A 17961-nucleotide genomic window follows, 5' to 3' on the forward strand; every position below is an offset into this window, starting at 1 on the left:
TGTAACCGTCATAATGTTGGTGTGATGAGTGAGATGGCTGATCTTTGTTTTGCCTTTTCCTTACACCTTTGTTTGTGTACGTAGCCGAGGCAGTTTTGAAAGCCTGGTAGGAATACAATGTACTGCCAGCTGGAAACTGGACAACAAAAGCGCTTAGTCTACCTGGAAAGAACCATGGCAGTGTTTAACTATTGCCTTAGTCAAGTCTTTGTTTAATCCTTACTCAAAGAGTTTCCCATGGATTTTTACATTCCAAGTTAATCCTCATGCATCTTCCCTCTCTGCATGTTCCATGGAAAATACACACTAACACAGTGCCAGACATGCTCAGACGGCATCCCATAATGAAACCAACGGAAAAACAGTCTACTAGACTTTACAGTAAGTACAGTCCTTTCGAGGACAAGTTGGCGCAGGGCGGGACACAAGATTATGGAGGGAAAAAAATGTTGACTTCTCTCCTTCAAATCTGTGAAGTCCAGAGGACTTGCCTTAGTAGCTCTAAATGGTCCCATGTATAGTGTAACACCACAATACAAACAGCCATGGATCAATAAAAATCCTTGTATTTAATTTGCAGATAGAGTGTAACAGTCCTGACCTGTTTTATGTTGTTTTTATGTGTTTATGGTCAGGGCGTTAGTTTTGGGTGGGCAGTCTATGTTATTTGTTTCTATGTTGGTTTTGGTTTGCCTGGTATGGCTCTTGATTAGAGGCAGGTGGTTTGCGTTTTCCTCTAATCAAGAGTCATATTTAGGTAGGGCATTCTCACTGTTTGTTTGTGGGTGATTGTCTCCTGTGTCCGTATGTATGTTCGTACCACATGGGACTGTAGCGTTTGTTTGTTTCGTTTTCGTTTCGATGTCGTCTGTTTCCTGTACGTAGTTTATGTTTAGTTATGTAAGTTTATGTTCAGGTCTCGTCAACGTCGTTTTCTTGTTTTGTAGTTTGGAAGTGTTTTGTTTCGTTTCGTGTTTGCCATCATCGTTGTTTAATAAAGATGGCTTATTTCCCAAAGCCTGCGTTTTGGTCTGAGGATCCTTCTCTCCTCACCTCTTCCGAGGATGAGGAGAGCACAAGCCGTTACAGAATCACCCACCACGCTAAGACCAAGCGGCAAGGGAAAACGAAACGGAGTAAGGGACAGGAGAGAAAGGAGCAATGGACATGGGACGATGTTTTGGATGGAAAGGGTTGCTACACTTGGGAGGAGATCCTGGCTGGGAGGGATCGCCTCCCATGGGAACAGGTGGAGGCATTGAGGAGAGCAGAGGCTACCTGGGAGAGGAACCGGAGCTATGAGGGAACGCGTCTGGCACGGAAGCCGAAAAAGCCCGTAAGTAATTCCCAAAAATTTCTTGGGGGGGGGCTAGGAGGTAGTGGGCCAAGGGCAGGTAGGAGACCTGCGCCCACTTCCCAGGCTTACCGTGGAGAGCGGGAGTACGGGCAGGCGCCGTGTTACGCAGTAGAGCGCACGGTGTCTCCTGTACGAGTGCATAGCCCAGTGCGGGTTATTCCACCTCCCCGCACTGGTAGGGCTAGATTGGGTATTGAGCCAGGTGTCATGAGGCCGGCTCAACGCGTCTGGTCTCCAGTGCGTCTCCTCGGGCCGGCATACATGGCACCTGCCTTACGCATGGTTTCCCCGGTTCGCCTACATAGCCCGGTGCGGGTTATTCCACCTCCCCGCACTGGTCGGGCAACCGGGAGTATTCAACCAGGTAAGGTTGGGCAAGCTCAATGCTCAAGAGTGCCAGTACGCCTCCACGGTCCGGTATTTCCGGCACCACCTCCCCGCCCCAGCCTAGTACCTACAGTGTATACACTACGCACTAGGCTACCAGTGCGTATCCTGAGCCCTGTTCCTCCTCCACGCACTCTCCCTGTAGTGCGTGTATCTAGCCCGGTGCCTCCAGTTCCGGCACCACGCACTAAGCTACCAGTGCGTCTCCAGAGCCCTGTACAAACTGTATCTTCTCCCCCTACTAATCCTGATGTGCTTGTCCTCAGCCCGGCGTCACCAGTGCCGGTACCACGCATCAGGGATAGAGTAGGCTTTGAGAATACAGTGTGCCCTGTCCCTGCTCCCCGCACTAGTAGGAAGGTGCTTGTCCTTGGCACGGTGCCTCCAGTTCCGGCCCCACGCACCAGGTCTACAGTGCGCCATATCCGGCCAGGGCCATCCGTCTCCCCAGCGCCATCTGAGCCATCTGTCTCCCCAGCGCCATCTGAGCCATCTGTCTCCCCAGCGCCATCTGAGCCATCCGTCTCCCCAGCGCCATCTGAGCCATCCGTCTCCCCAGCGCCATCTGAGCCATCCGTCTCCCCAGCGCCATCTGAGTCATCCGTCTGCCAGGAGCCTGCAAAGCCGCCCGTCTGCCATGAGCCTGCAAAGCCGCCCGTCTGCCATGAGCCTACAGAGCCATCCGCCAGACAGGAGCCGCTAGAGCCGTCAGCCAGACAGGAGCCGCTAGAGCCGCCCGCCAGACAGGATCTGCCAGAGCCGCCAACCAGACAGGATCTGCCAGAGCCGCCAACCAGACAGGATCTGCCAGAGCCGCCAACCAGACAGGATCTGCCAGAGCCGCCAACCAGACAGGATCTGCCAGAGCCGCCAGCGAGCCATGAGCAGCCAGAGCCGCCAGCGAGCCATGAGCAGCCAGAGCCGTCAGAGAGCCATGAGCAGCCAGAGCCGTCAGAGAGCCATGAGCAGCCAGAGCCGTCAGAGAGCCATGAGCAGCCAGAGCCGTCAGCCTGCCATGAGCAGCCAGAGCCGTCAGCCTGCCATGAGCGTCGAGAGCCGTCAGCCTGCCATGAGCGTCGAGAGCCGTCAGCCTGCCATGAGCATAGAGAGCCGTCAGTCTGCCATGAGTGTCGAGAGCCGTCAGCCTGCATGGACCTGCCAGAGCCGTCCAGCCAGGACCTGCCAGAGCCGTCCAAACAGGACCTGCCAGAGTCCTTCAGCCGGGATCTGCCCCTTGTCCCGGTGTTGCCCCTTGTCCCGGTGCTGCCCCTTGTCCCGGTGCTGCCCCTTGTCCCGGTGCTGCCCCTTGTCCCGGTGCTGCCCCTTGTCCCGGTGCTGCCCCTTGTCCCGGTGCTGCCCCTTGTCCCGGTGCTGCCCCTTGTCCCGGTGCTGCCCCTTGTCCCGGTGCTGCCCCTTGTCCCGGTGCTGCCCCTTGTCCCGGTGCTGCCCCTTATTCCGGTGCTGGTCCTTATCCTGGTGCTGCCCCTTGTTCCGGTGCTGCCCCTTGTCCCGGTGCTACCCCTTGTCCCGGTGCTGCCCCTTGTCCCGGTGCTGGCTGTTTATTTAGGGGAAAGTAGTTTTAGGGTGGTCAGTGGAAGGGGTAGACAGAAGAGGGGAGTGACTATGGTGGTGTGGGGACAGCGTCCTGAGCCGGAACCACCACCGTGGTCAACTGCCCACCCGGACCCTCCCCTGGACTTTGTGCTGGTGCGCCCGGCGTTCGCACCTTGAGGGGGGGGTACTGTAACAGTCCTGACCTGTTTTATGTTGTTTTTATGTGTTTATGGTCAGGGCGTTAGTTTTGGGTGGGCAGTCTATGTTATTTGTTTCTATGTTGGTTTTGGTTTGCCTGGTATGGCTCTTGATTAGAGGCAGGTGGTTTGCGTTTTCCTCTAATCAAGAGTCATATTTAGGTAGGGCATTCTCACTGTTTGTTTGTGGGTGATTGTCTCCTGTGTCCGTATGTATGTTCGTACCACATGGGACTGTAGCGTTTGTTTGTTTCGTTTTCGTTTCGATGTCGTCTGTTTCCTGTACGTAGTTTATGTTTAGTTATGTAAGTTTATGTTCAGGTCTCGTCAACGTCGTTTTCTTGTTTTGTAGTTTGGAAGTGTTTTGTTTCGTTTCGTGTTTGCCATCATCGTTGTTTAATAAAGATGGCTTATTTCCCAAAGCCTGCGTTTTGGTCTGAGGATCCTTCTCTCCTCACCTCTTCCGAGGATGAGGAGAGCACAAGCCGTTACATAGAGTGTATTCCCCTCAGATGTAAGGGCTTGTTGGGATGATGAGAGAAGATCTGAAACGTCATGTTGTTTCCAACCTGTATAATAATAGCCTAATTGTTAGAGCTGACCAAATCAACAACTTATCGAAAATGACCAAACCGACAACTTATCGACTCTGACCAGACTGACAACTTATCGAAACTGACCAAACCGACAACTTATCGACACTGACCAAACCAACAACTTATCGACCATGACCAGACCGACAACTTATCGACACTGACCAAACCGACAACTTATCGACATCGACACTGACCAAATCGACAATATATCGACACAATTTATCGACACTGACCAAACCGACAACTTATCAACATCGACACTGACCAAACCGACAACTTCTCAACACTGACCAAACCAACAACTTATCGACAATGACCAGACCGACAACTTATCGACAATGACCAGACCGACAACTTATCGACACTGACCAAACCGACAACTTATCGACACTGACCAAACCAACAACTTATCGACAATGACCAGACCGACAACTTATCGACACTGACCAAACCAACAACTTATCGACAATGACCAGACCGAAAACTTATCGACACTGACCAAACCGACAACTTATCGACACTGACCAAACCGACAACTTATTGACATCGACACTGACCAAATCGTCAATATATCGACACAATTTATCGACACTGACCAAACCGACAACTTATCGACACTGACCAAACCAACAATTTATCGACATCGACACTCACCAAACCGACAACTTATCAACATCGACACTGACCAAACCGACAACTTATCGACACTGACCAAACCAACAATTTATCGACACTGACCAAACTGACAACTTATCGACATCGACACTGACTAAACCAACAATTTATCGACACTGACCAAACCGACAACTTATCGACATCGAAACTGACCAAACCGACAACTTATCGACACTGACCAAACCGACAACTTATCGACATCGACACTGACCAAACCAACAACTTATCGACATCGACACTGACCAAACCGACAACTTATCAACATCGACACTGACCAAACCGACAACTTATCGACATCGACACTGACCAAACCGACAACTTATCGAAACATCGACACTGACCAAACTGACAACTTATCGACACTGACCAAACCGACAACTTATCGACACTGACCAAACCGACAACTTATCGAAACATCGACACTGACCAAACTGACAACTTATCGACACTGACCAAACCGACAACTTATCGACACTGACCAAACTGACAACTTATCGACACTGACCAAACCGACAACTTATCGACACTGACCAAACTGACAACTTATTGACACTGATCAAACCGACAACTTATCGACACTGACCAAACCGACAACTTTACGACACTGACCAAACCGACAATTTATCGACACTGACCAAACCAACAATTTATCGACATCGACACTCACCAAACCGACAACTTATCAACATCGACACTGACCAAACCGACAACTTATCGACACTGACCAAACCAACAATTTATCGACACTGACCAAACTGACAACTTGTCGACATCGACACTGACTAAACCAACAATTTATCGACACTGACCAAACCGACAACTTATCGACATCGACACTGACCAAACCGACAACTTATCGACACTGACCAAACCGACAACTTATCGACATCGACACTGATCAAACCAACAACTTATCGACATCGACACTGACTAAACCAACAATTTATCGACACTGACAATACCGACAACTTATCGACATCGACACTGATCAAACCGACAACTTAACGACACTGACCAAACCGACAACTTATTGACACTGATCAAAACGACAACTTATTGACACTGATCAATCCGACAACTTATTGACACTGATCAAACCGACAACTTATTGACACTGATCAAACCGACAACTCATTGACACTGATCAAACCAACAACTTATCAACACTGACCAAACTGACAACTTATTGACACTGATCAAACCGACAACTTATTGACACTGATCAAACCGAAAACTTATTGACACTGATGAAACCGACAACTTAACGACACTGACCAAACCGACAACTTAACGACACTGACCAAACCGACAACTTAACGACACTGACCAAACCGACAACTTCTCAACACTGACCAAACCAACAACTTATCGACAATGACCAGACCGACAACTTATCGACACTGACCAAACCGACAACTTATCGACACTGACCAAACCAACAACTTATCGACAATGACCAGACCGACAACTTATCGACACTGACCAAACCAACAACTTATCGACAATGACCAGACCGAAAACTTATCGACACTGACCAAACCGACAACTTATCGACACTGACCAAACCGACAACTTATTGAGATCGACACTGACCAAATCGTCAATATATCGACACAATTTATCGACACTGACCAAACCGACAACTTATCGACACTGACCAAACCAACAATTTATCGACATCGACACTCACCAAACCGACAACTTATCAACATCGACACTGACCAAACCGACAACTTATCGACACTGACCAAACCAACAATTTATCGACACTGACCAAACTGACAACTTATCGACATCGACACTGACTAAACCAACAATTTATCGACACTGACCAAACCGACAACTTATCGACATCGACACTGACCAAACCGACAACTTATCGACACTGACCAAACCGACAACTTATCGACATCGACACTGACCAAACCAACAACTTATCGACATCGACACTGACCAAACCGACAACTTATCAACATCGACACTGACCAAACCGACAACTTATCGACATCGACACTGACCAAACCGACAACTTATCGAAACATCGACACTGACCAAACTGACAACTTATCGACACTGACCAAACCGACAACTTATCGACACTGACCAAACCGACAACTTATCGAAACATCGACACTGACCAAACTGACAACTTATCGACACTGACCAAACCGACAACTTATCGACACTGACCAAACTGACAACTTATCGACACTGACCAAACCGACAACTTATCGACACTGACCAAACTGACAACTTATTGACACTGATCAAACCGACAACTTATCGACACTGACCAAACCGACAACTTTACGACACTGACCAAACCGACAATTTATCGACACTGACCAAACCAACAATTTATCGACATCGACACTCACCAAACCGACAACTTATCAACATCGACACTGACCAAACCGACAACTTATCGACACTGACCAAACCAACAATTTATCGACACTGACCAAACTGACAACTTATCGACATCGACACTGACTAAACCAACAATTTATCGACACTGACCAAACCGACAACTTATCGACATCGACACTGACCAAACCGACAACTTATCGACACTGACCAAACCGACAACTTATCGACATCGACACTGACCAAACCAACAACTTATCGACATCGACACTGACTAAACCAACAATTTATCGACACTGACCAAACCGACAACTTATCGACATCGACACTGATCAAACCGACAACTTAACGACACTGACCAAACCGACAACTTATTGACACTGATCAAAACGACAACTTATTGACACTGATCAATCCGACAACTTATTGACACTGATCAAACCGACAACTTATTGACACTGATCAAACCGACAACTCATTGACACTGATCAAACCAACAACTTATCAACACTGACCAAACTGACAACTTATTGACACTGATCAAACCGACAACTTATTGACACTGATCAAACCGAAAACTTATTGACACTGATGAAACCGACAACTTCACGACACTGACCAAACCGACAACTTAACGACACTGACCAAACCGACAACTTAACGACACTGACCAAACCGACAACTTATCGACACTGATCAAACCGACAACTTATTGACACTGACCAAACCAACAACTTATTGACACTGATCAAACCAACAACTTAACGACACTGACCAAACTGACAACTTATTGACACTGATCAAACTGACAACTTATCGACAATGACCAGACTGACAACTTATCAACACTGACCAAACTGACAACTTATTGACACTGATCAAACCGACAACTTATCGACAATGACCAGACCGACAACTTATCAACACTGACCAAACTGACAACTTATTGACACTGATCAAACTGACAACTTATCGACACTGACCAAACCAACAACTTATCAACACTGACCAAACCGACAACTTATCAACACTGACCAAACCAACAACTTATCAACCCTGACCAAACCAACAACTTATCAACACTGACCAAACCAACAACTTATCAACACTGACCAAACCAACAACTTATCAACACTGACCAAACCAACAACTTATCGACACTGACCAAACCAACAACTTATTGACACTGATCAAACCGACAACTTATCGACAATGACCAGACCGACAACTTATCAACACTGACCAAACTGACAACTTATCGACACTGACCAAACCAACAACTTATCGACAATGACCAAACCAACAACTTATCGACAATGACCAGACCGACAACTTATCAACACTGACCAAACTGACAACTTATCGACACTGACCAAACCAACAACTTATCGACAATGACCAAACCAACAACTTATCAACACTGACCAAACTGACAACTTATCGACAATGACCAAACCAACAACTTATCGACACTGACCAAACTGACAACTTATCGACACTGACCAAACCGACAACTTATCAACATCGACACTGACCAAACCGACAACTTATCAACATCGACACTGACCAAACCGACAACTTATCGACACTGACCAAACTGACAACTTATCGACACTGACCAAACCGACAACTTATCAACATCGACACTGACCAAACCGACAACTTATCAACATCGACACTGACCAAACCGACAACTTATCGACACTGACCAAACTGACAACTTATCGACACTGACCAAACCGACAACTTATCAACATCGACACTGACCAAACCGACAACTTATCGACACTGACCAAACCGACAACTTATCGACATTGACACTGACCAAACCGACAACTTTTTGACACTGACCAAACCGACAACTTATTGACACTGTCCAAACCGACAACTTATCAACACTGACCAAACCGACAACTTATCGACACTGACCAAACCGACAACTTATCAACATCGACACTGACCAAACCGACAACTTATCGACACTGACCAAACTGACAACTTATCGACACTGACCAAACCGACAACTTATCAACATCGACACTGACCAAACCGACAACTTATCGACACTGACCAAACCGACAACTTTTTGACACTGACCAAACCGACAACTTATTGACACTGACCAAACCGACAACTTATCAACACTGACCAAACCAACAACTTATCGACACTGACCAAACCGACAACTTATCAACATCGACACTGACCAGACTGACAACTTATCGACACTGACCAAACCGACAACTTACCGACACTGACCAAACCGACAACTTATCAACATCGACACTGACCAAACCGACAACTTATCAACATCGACACTGACCAAACCGACAACTTATCAACATCGACACTGACCAAACCGACAACTTATCAACATCGACACTGACCAAACTGACAACTTATCGACACTGACCAAACCGACAACTTATCGACACTGACCAAACCGACAACTTATCAACATCGACACTGACCAAACCGACAACTTATCAACATCGACACTGACCAAACCGACAACTTATCAACATCGACACTGACCAAACCGACAACTTATCAACATCGACACTGACCAAACTGACAACTTATCGACACTGACCAAACCGACAACTTATCGACACTGACCAAACCGACAACTTATCGACATTGACACTGACCAAACCGACAACTTATCGACACTGACCAAACTGACAACTTATCGACACTGACCAAACCGACAAATTATCAACATCGACACTGACCAAACTGACAACTTATCGACACTGACCAAACCGACAACTTATCGACACTGACCAAACCGACAACTTATCGACATTGACACTGACCAAACCGACAACTTAACGACACTGACCAAACTGACAACTTATCGACACTGACCAAACCGACAATTTATCGACACTGACCAAACCGACAACTTATCAACATCGACACTGACCAAACCGACAACTTATCGACACTGACCAAACCGACAACTTATCGACACTGACCAAACCAACAACTTAACGACACTGACCAAACCGACATCTTATCAACACTGACTAAACCGACAACTTAACGACACTGACCAAACCGACAACTTATCGACACTGACCAAACCAACAACTTATCGACACTGACCAAACCGACAACTTATCGACACTGACCAAACCGACCACTTAACGACACTGACCAAACCGACAACTTATCGACACTGACCAAACCGACAACTTATCGACACTGACCAAACCGACAACTTAACGACACTGACCAAACCGACAACTTATCGACACTGACCAAACCGACAACTTATCGACACTGACCAAACTGACAACTTATCGACACTGACCAAACCGACAACTTATCAACATCGACACTGACCAAACCGACAACTTATTGACACTGACCAAACCGACAACTTATCGACACTGACCAAACCGACAACTTAACGACACTGACCAAACCGACAACTTATCGACACTGACCAAACCAACAACTTATCGACACTGACCAAACCAACAACTTATCGACACTGACCAAACCAACAACTTATCAACATCGACACTGACCAAACCGACAACTTATCGACACTGACCAAACCGACAACTTATCGACACTGACCAAACCAACAACTTATCAACACTGACCAAACCAACAACTTATCAACACTGACCAAACCAACAACTTATCAACACTGACCAAACCAACAACTTATCAACACTGACCAAACCAACAACTTATCAACACTGACCAAACCAACAACTTATCAACACTGACCAAACCAACAACTTATCGACACTGACCAAACCAACAACTTATCGACACTGATCAAACCGACAACTTATCGACAATGACCAGACCGACAACTTATCAACACTGACCAAACTGACAACTTATCGACACTGACCAAACCAACAACTTATCGACAATGACCAAACCAACAACTTATCGACAATGACCAGACCGATAACTTATCAACACTGACCAAACTGACAACTTATCGACACTGACCAAACCAACAACTTATCGACAATGACCAAACCAACAACTTATCGACACTGACCAAACTGACAACTTATCGACAATGACCAAACTGACAACTTATCGACACTGACCAAACCAACAACTTATCGACAATGACCAAACCAACAACTTATCGACACTGACCAAACTGACAACTTATCGACACTGACCAAACCGACAACTTATCAACATCGACACTGACCAAACTGACAACTTATCAACATCGACACTGACCAAAACGACAACTTATCGACACTGACCAAACTGACAACTTATCGACACTGACCAAACCAACAACTTATCAACATCGAAACTGACCAAACCGACAACTTATCAACATCGACACTGACCAAACCGACAACTTATCGACACTGACCAAACTGACAACTTATCGACACTGACCAAACCGACAACTTATCGACACTGACCAAACTGACAACTTATCGACACTGACCAAACCGACAACTTATCAACATCGACACTGACCAAACCGACAACTTATCGACACTGACCAAACCGACAACTTTTTGACACTGACCAAACCGACAACTTATTGACACTGACCAAACCGACAACTTATCAACACTGACCAAACCAACAACTTATCGACACTGACCAAACCGACAACTTATCAACATCGACACTGACCAGACTGACAACTTATCGACACTGACCAAACCGACAACTTATCGACACTGACCAAACCGACAACTTATCAACATCGACACTGACCAAACCGACAACTTATCAACATCGACACTGACCAAACCGACAACTTATCAACATCGACACTGACCAAACCGACAACTTATCAACATCGACACTGACCAAACCGACAACTTATCAACATCGACACTGACCAAACCGACAACTTATCAACATCGACACTGACCAAACTGACAACTTATCGACACTGACCAAACCGACAACTTATCGACACTGACCAAACCGACAACTTATCGACATTGACACTGACCAAACCGACAACTTATCGACACTGACCAAACTGACAACTTATCGACACTGACCAAACCGACAACTTATCAACATCGACACTGACCAAACTGACAACTTATCGACACTGACCAAACCGGCAACTTATCGACACTGACCAAACCGACAACTTATCGACATTGACACTGACCAAACCGACAACTTATCAACATCGACACTGACCAAACCGACAACTTATCGACACTGACCAAACTGACAACTTATCGACACTGACCAAACCGACAACTTATCAACATCGACACTGACCAAACCGACAACTTATCGACACTGACCAAACCGACAACTTATCGACATTGACACTGACCAAACCGACAACTTTTTGACACTGACCAAACCGACAACTTATTGACACTGTCCAAACCGACAACTTATCAACACTGACCAAACCGACAACTTATCGACACTGACCAAACCGACAACTTATCAACATCGACACTGACCAAACCGACAACTTATCGACACTGACCAAACTGACAACTTATCGACACTGACCAAACCGACAACTTATCAACATCGACACTGACCAAACCGACAACTTATCAACATCGACACTGACCAAACCGACAACTTATCAACATCGACACTGACCAAACCGACAACTTATCAACATCGACACTGACCAAACTGACAACTTATCGACACTGACCAAACCGACAACTTATCGACACTGACCAAACCGACAACTTATCAACATCGACACTGACCAAACCGACAACTTATCAACATCGACACTGACCAAACCGACAACTTATCAACATCGACACTGACCAAACCGACAACTTATCAACATCGACACTGACCAAACTGACATCTTATCGACACTGACCAAACCGACAACTTATCGACACTGACCAAACCGACAACTTATCGACATTGACACTGACCAAACCGACAACTTATCGACACTGACCAAACTGACAACTTATCGACACTGACCAAACCGACAACTTATCAACATCGACACTGACCAAACTGACAACTTATCGACACTGACCAAACCGACAACTTATCGACACTGACAAAACCGACAACTTATCGACATTGACACTGACCAAACCGACAACTTAACGACACTGACCAAACTGACAACTTATCGACACTGACCAAACCGACAATTTATCGACACTGACCAAACCGACAACTTATCAACATCGACACTGACCAAACCGACAACTTATTGACACTGACCAAACCGACAACTTATCGACACTGACCAAACCAACAACTTAACGACACTGACCAAACCGACATCTTATCAACACTGACTAAACCGACAACTTAACGACACTGACCAAACCGACAACTTATCGACACTGACCAAACCGACCACTTAACGACACTGACCAAACCGACAACTTATCGACACTGACCAAACCGACAACTTATCGACACTGACCAAACCGACAACTTATCGACACTGACCAAACCGACAACTTAACGACACTGACCAAACCGACAACTTATCGACACTGACCAAACCGACAACTTATCGACACTGACCAAACCGACAACTTATCGACACTGACCAAACCGACAACTTATCAACATCGACACTGACCAAACCGACAACTTATTGACACTGACCAAACCGACAACTTATCGACACTGACCAAACCGACAACTTAACGACACTGACCAAACCGACAACTTATCGACACTGACCAAACCAACAACTTATCGACACTGACCAAACCAACAACTTATCGACACTGACCAAACCAACAACTTATCAACATCGACACTGACCAAACCGACAACTTATCGACACTGACCAAACCGACAACTTATCGACACTGACCAAACCAACAACTTATCAACACTGACCAAACCAACAACTTATCAACACTGACCAAACCAACAACTTATCAACACTGACCAAACCAACAACTTATCAACACTGACCAAACCAACAACTTATCAACACTGACCAAACCAACAACTTATCAACACTGACCAAACCAACAACTTATCGACACTGACCAAACCAACAACTTATCGACACTGATCAAACCGACAACTTATCGACAATGACCAGACCGACAACTTATCAACACTGACCAAAACGACAACTTATCGACACTGACCAAACTGACAACTTATCGACACTGACCAAACCAACAACTTATCAACATCGACACTGACCAAACCGACAACTTATCAACATCGACACTGACCAAACCGACAACTTATCGACACTGACCAAACTGACAACTTATCGACACTGACCAAACCGACAACTTATCGACACTGACCAAACTGACAACTTATCGACACTGACCAAACCGACAACTTATCAACATCGACACTGACCAAACCGACAACTTATCGACACTGACCAAACCGACAACTTTTTGACACTGACCAAACCGACAACTTATTGACACTGACCAAACCGACAACTTATCAACACTGACCAAACCAACAACTTATCGACACTGACCAAACCGACAACTTATCAACATCGACACTGACCAGACTGACAACTTATCGACACTGACCAAACCGACAACTTATCGACACTGACCAAACCGACAACTTATCAACATCGACACTGACCAAACCGACAACTTATCAACATCGACACTGACCAAACCGACAACTTATCAACATCGACACTGACCAAACCGACAACTTATCAACATCGACACTGACCAAACCGACAACTTATCAACATCGACACTGACCAAACCGACAACTTATCAACATCGACACTGACCAAACTGACAACTTATCGACACTGACCAAACCGACAACTTATCGACACTGACCAAACCGACAACTTATCGACATTGACACTGACCAAACCGACAACTTATCGACACTGACCAAACTGACAACTTATCGACACTGACCAAACCGACAACTTATCAACATCGACACTGACCAAACTGACAACTTATCGACACTGACCAAACCGGCAACTTATCGACACTGACCAAACCGACAACTTATCGACATTGACACTGACCAAACCGACAACTTAACGACACTGACCAAACTGACAACTTATCGACACTGACCAAACCGACAATTTATCGACACTGACCAAACCGACAACTTATCAACATCGACACTGACCAAACCGACAACTTATTGACACTGACCAAACCGACAACTTATCGACACTGACCAAACCAACAACTTAACGACACTGACCAAACCGACATCTTATCAACACTGACTAAACCGACAACTTAACGACACTGACCAAACCGACAACTTATCGACACTGACCAAATCAACAACTTATCGACACTGACCAAACCGACAACTTATCGACACTGACCAAACCGACCACTTAACGACACTGACCAAACCGACAACTTATCGACACTGACCAAACCGACAACTTATCGACACTGACCAAACCGACAACTTAACGACACTGACCAAACCGACAACTTATCGACACTGACCAAACCGACAACTTATCGACACTGACCAAACCAACAACTTATCAACATCGACACTGACCAAACCGACAACTTATCGACACTGAAAAAACCGACAACTTATCGACACTGACCAAACCGACAACTTATCAACATCGACACTGACCAAACCGACAACTTATCGACACTGACCAAACCGACAACTTAACGACACTGACCAAACCGACAACTTATCGACACTGACCAAACCAACAACTTATCGACACTGACCAAACCAACAACTTATCGACACTGACCAAACCGACAACTTATCAACATCGACACTGACCAAACCGACAACTTATCGACACTGAAAAAACCGACAACTTATCGACACTGACCAAACCGACAACTTATCAACATCGACACTGACCAAACCGACAACTTATCGACACTGACCAAACCGACAACTTATCGACACTGACCAAACCAACAACTTATCAACACTGACCAAACCAACAACTTATCAACACTGACCAAACCAACAACTTATCAACACTGACCAAACCAACAACTTATCAACACTGACCAAACCAACAACTTATCAACACTGACCAAACCAACAACTTATCAACACTGACCAAACCAACAACTTATCGACACTGACCAAACCAACAACTTATCGACACTGATCAAACCGACAACTTATCGACAATGACCAGACCGACAACTTATCAACACTGACCAAACTGACAACTTATCGACACTGACCAAACCAACAACTTATCGACAATGACCAAACCAACAACTTATCGACAATGACCAGACCGATAACTTATCAACACTGACCAAACTGACAACTTATCGACACTGACCAAACCAACAACTTATCGACAATGACCAAACCAACAACTTATCGACACTGACCAAACTGACAACTTATCGACAATGACCAAACTGACAACTTATCGACACTGACCAAACCAACAACTTATCGACACTGACCAAACTGACAACTTATCGACACTGACCAAACCGACAACTTATCAACATCGACACTGACCAAACTGACAACTTATCAACATCGACACTGACCAAAACGACAACTTATCGACACTGACCAAACTGACAACTTATCGACACTGACCAAACCAACAACTTATCAACATCGACACTGACCAAACCGACAACTTATCAACATCGACACTGACCAAACCGACAACTTATCGACACTGACCAAACTGACAACTTATCGACACTGACCAAACCGACAACTTATCAACATCGACACTGACCAAACCGACAACTTATCGACACTGACCAAACCGACAACTTATCGACATTGACACTGACCAAACCGACAACTTATTGACACTGACCAAACCGACAACTTATTGACACTGACCAAACCGACAACTTATCAACACTGACCAAACCAACAACTTATCGACACTGACCAAGCCGACAACTTATCAACATCGACACTGACCAGACTGACAACTTATCGACACCGACCAAACCGACAACTTATCGACACTGACCAAACCGACAACTTATCAACATCAACACTGACCAAACCGACAACTTATCAACATCGACACTGACCAAACCGACAACTTATCAACATCGACACTGACCAAACCGACAACTTATCAACATCGACACTGACCAAACTGACAACTTATCGACACTGACCAAACCGACAACTTATCGACACTGACCAAACCGACAACTTATCGACATTGACACTGACCAAACCGACAACTTATCGACACTGACCAAACTGACAACTTATCGACACTGACCAAACCGACAACTTATCAACATCGACACTGACCAAACTGACAACTTATGGACACTGACCAAACCGACAACTTATCGACACTGACCAAACCGACAACTTATCGACATTGACACTGACCAAACCGACAACTTAACGACACTGACCAAACTGACAACTTATCGACACTGACCAAACCAACAACTTATCAACACTGACCAAACCAACAACTTATCAACACTGACCAAACCAACAACTTATCAACACTGACCAAACCAACAACTTATCAACACTGACCAAACCAACAACTTATCAACACTGACCAAACCAACAACTTATCAACACTGACCAAACCAACAACTTATCGACACTGACCAAACCAACAACTTATCGACACTGATCAAACCGACAACTTATCGACAATGACCAGACCGACAACTTATCAACACTGACCAAAACGACAACTTATCGACACTGACCAAACTGACAACTTATCGACACTGACCAAACCAACAACTTATCAACATCGACACTGACCAAACCGACAACTTATCAACATCGACACTGACCAAACCGACAACTTATCGACACTGACCAAACTGACAACTTATCGACACTGACCAAACCGACAACTTATCGACACTGACCAAACTGACAACTTATCGACACT

The 17961-nt window shown here is 45.5% G+C and overlaps 1 pseudogene; it reads right to left on the minus strand.

Annotated features, from left to right (window-relative positions):
- LOC129861179 (unhealthy ribosome biogenesis protein 2 homolog) overlaps positions 1–17961 on the minus strand; it is a 61773-nt pseudogene that overhangs the window by 770 nt on the left and 43042 nt on the right.

Source organism: Salvelinus fontinalis, chromosome 1 (genome assembly GCF_029448725.1).
Source record: "Salvelinus fontinalis isolate EN_2023a chromosome 1, ASM2944872v1, whole genome shotgun sequence".
NCBI lineage: Eukaryota > Metazoa > Chordata > Actinopteri > Salmoniformes > Salmonidae > Salvelinus > Salvelinus fontinalis.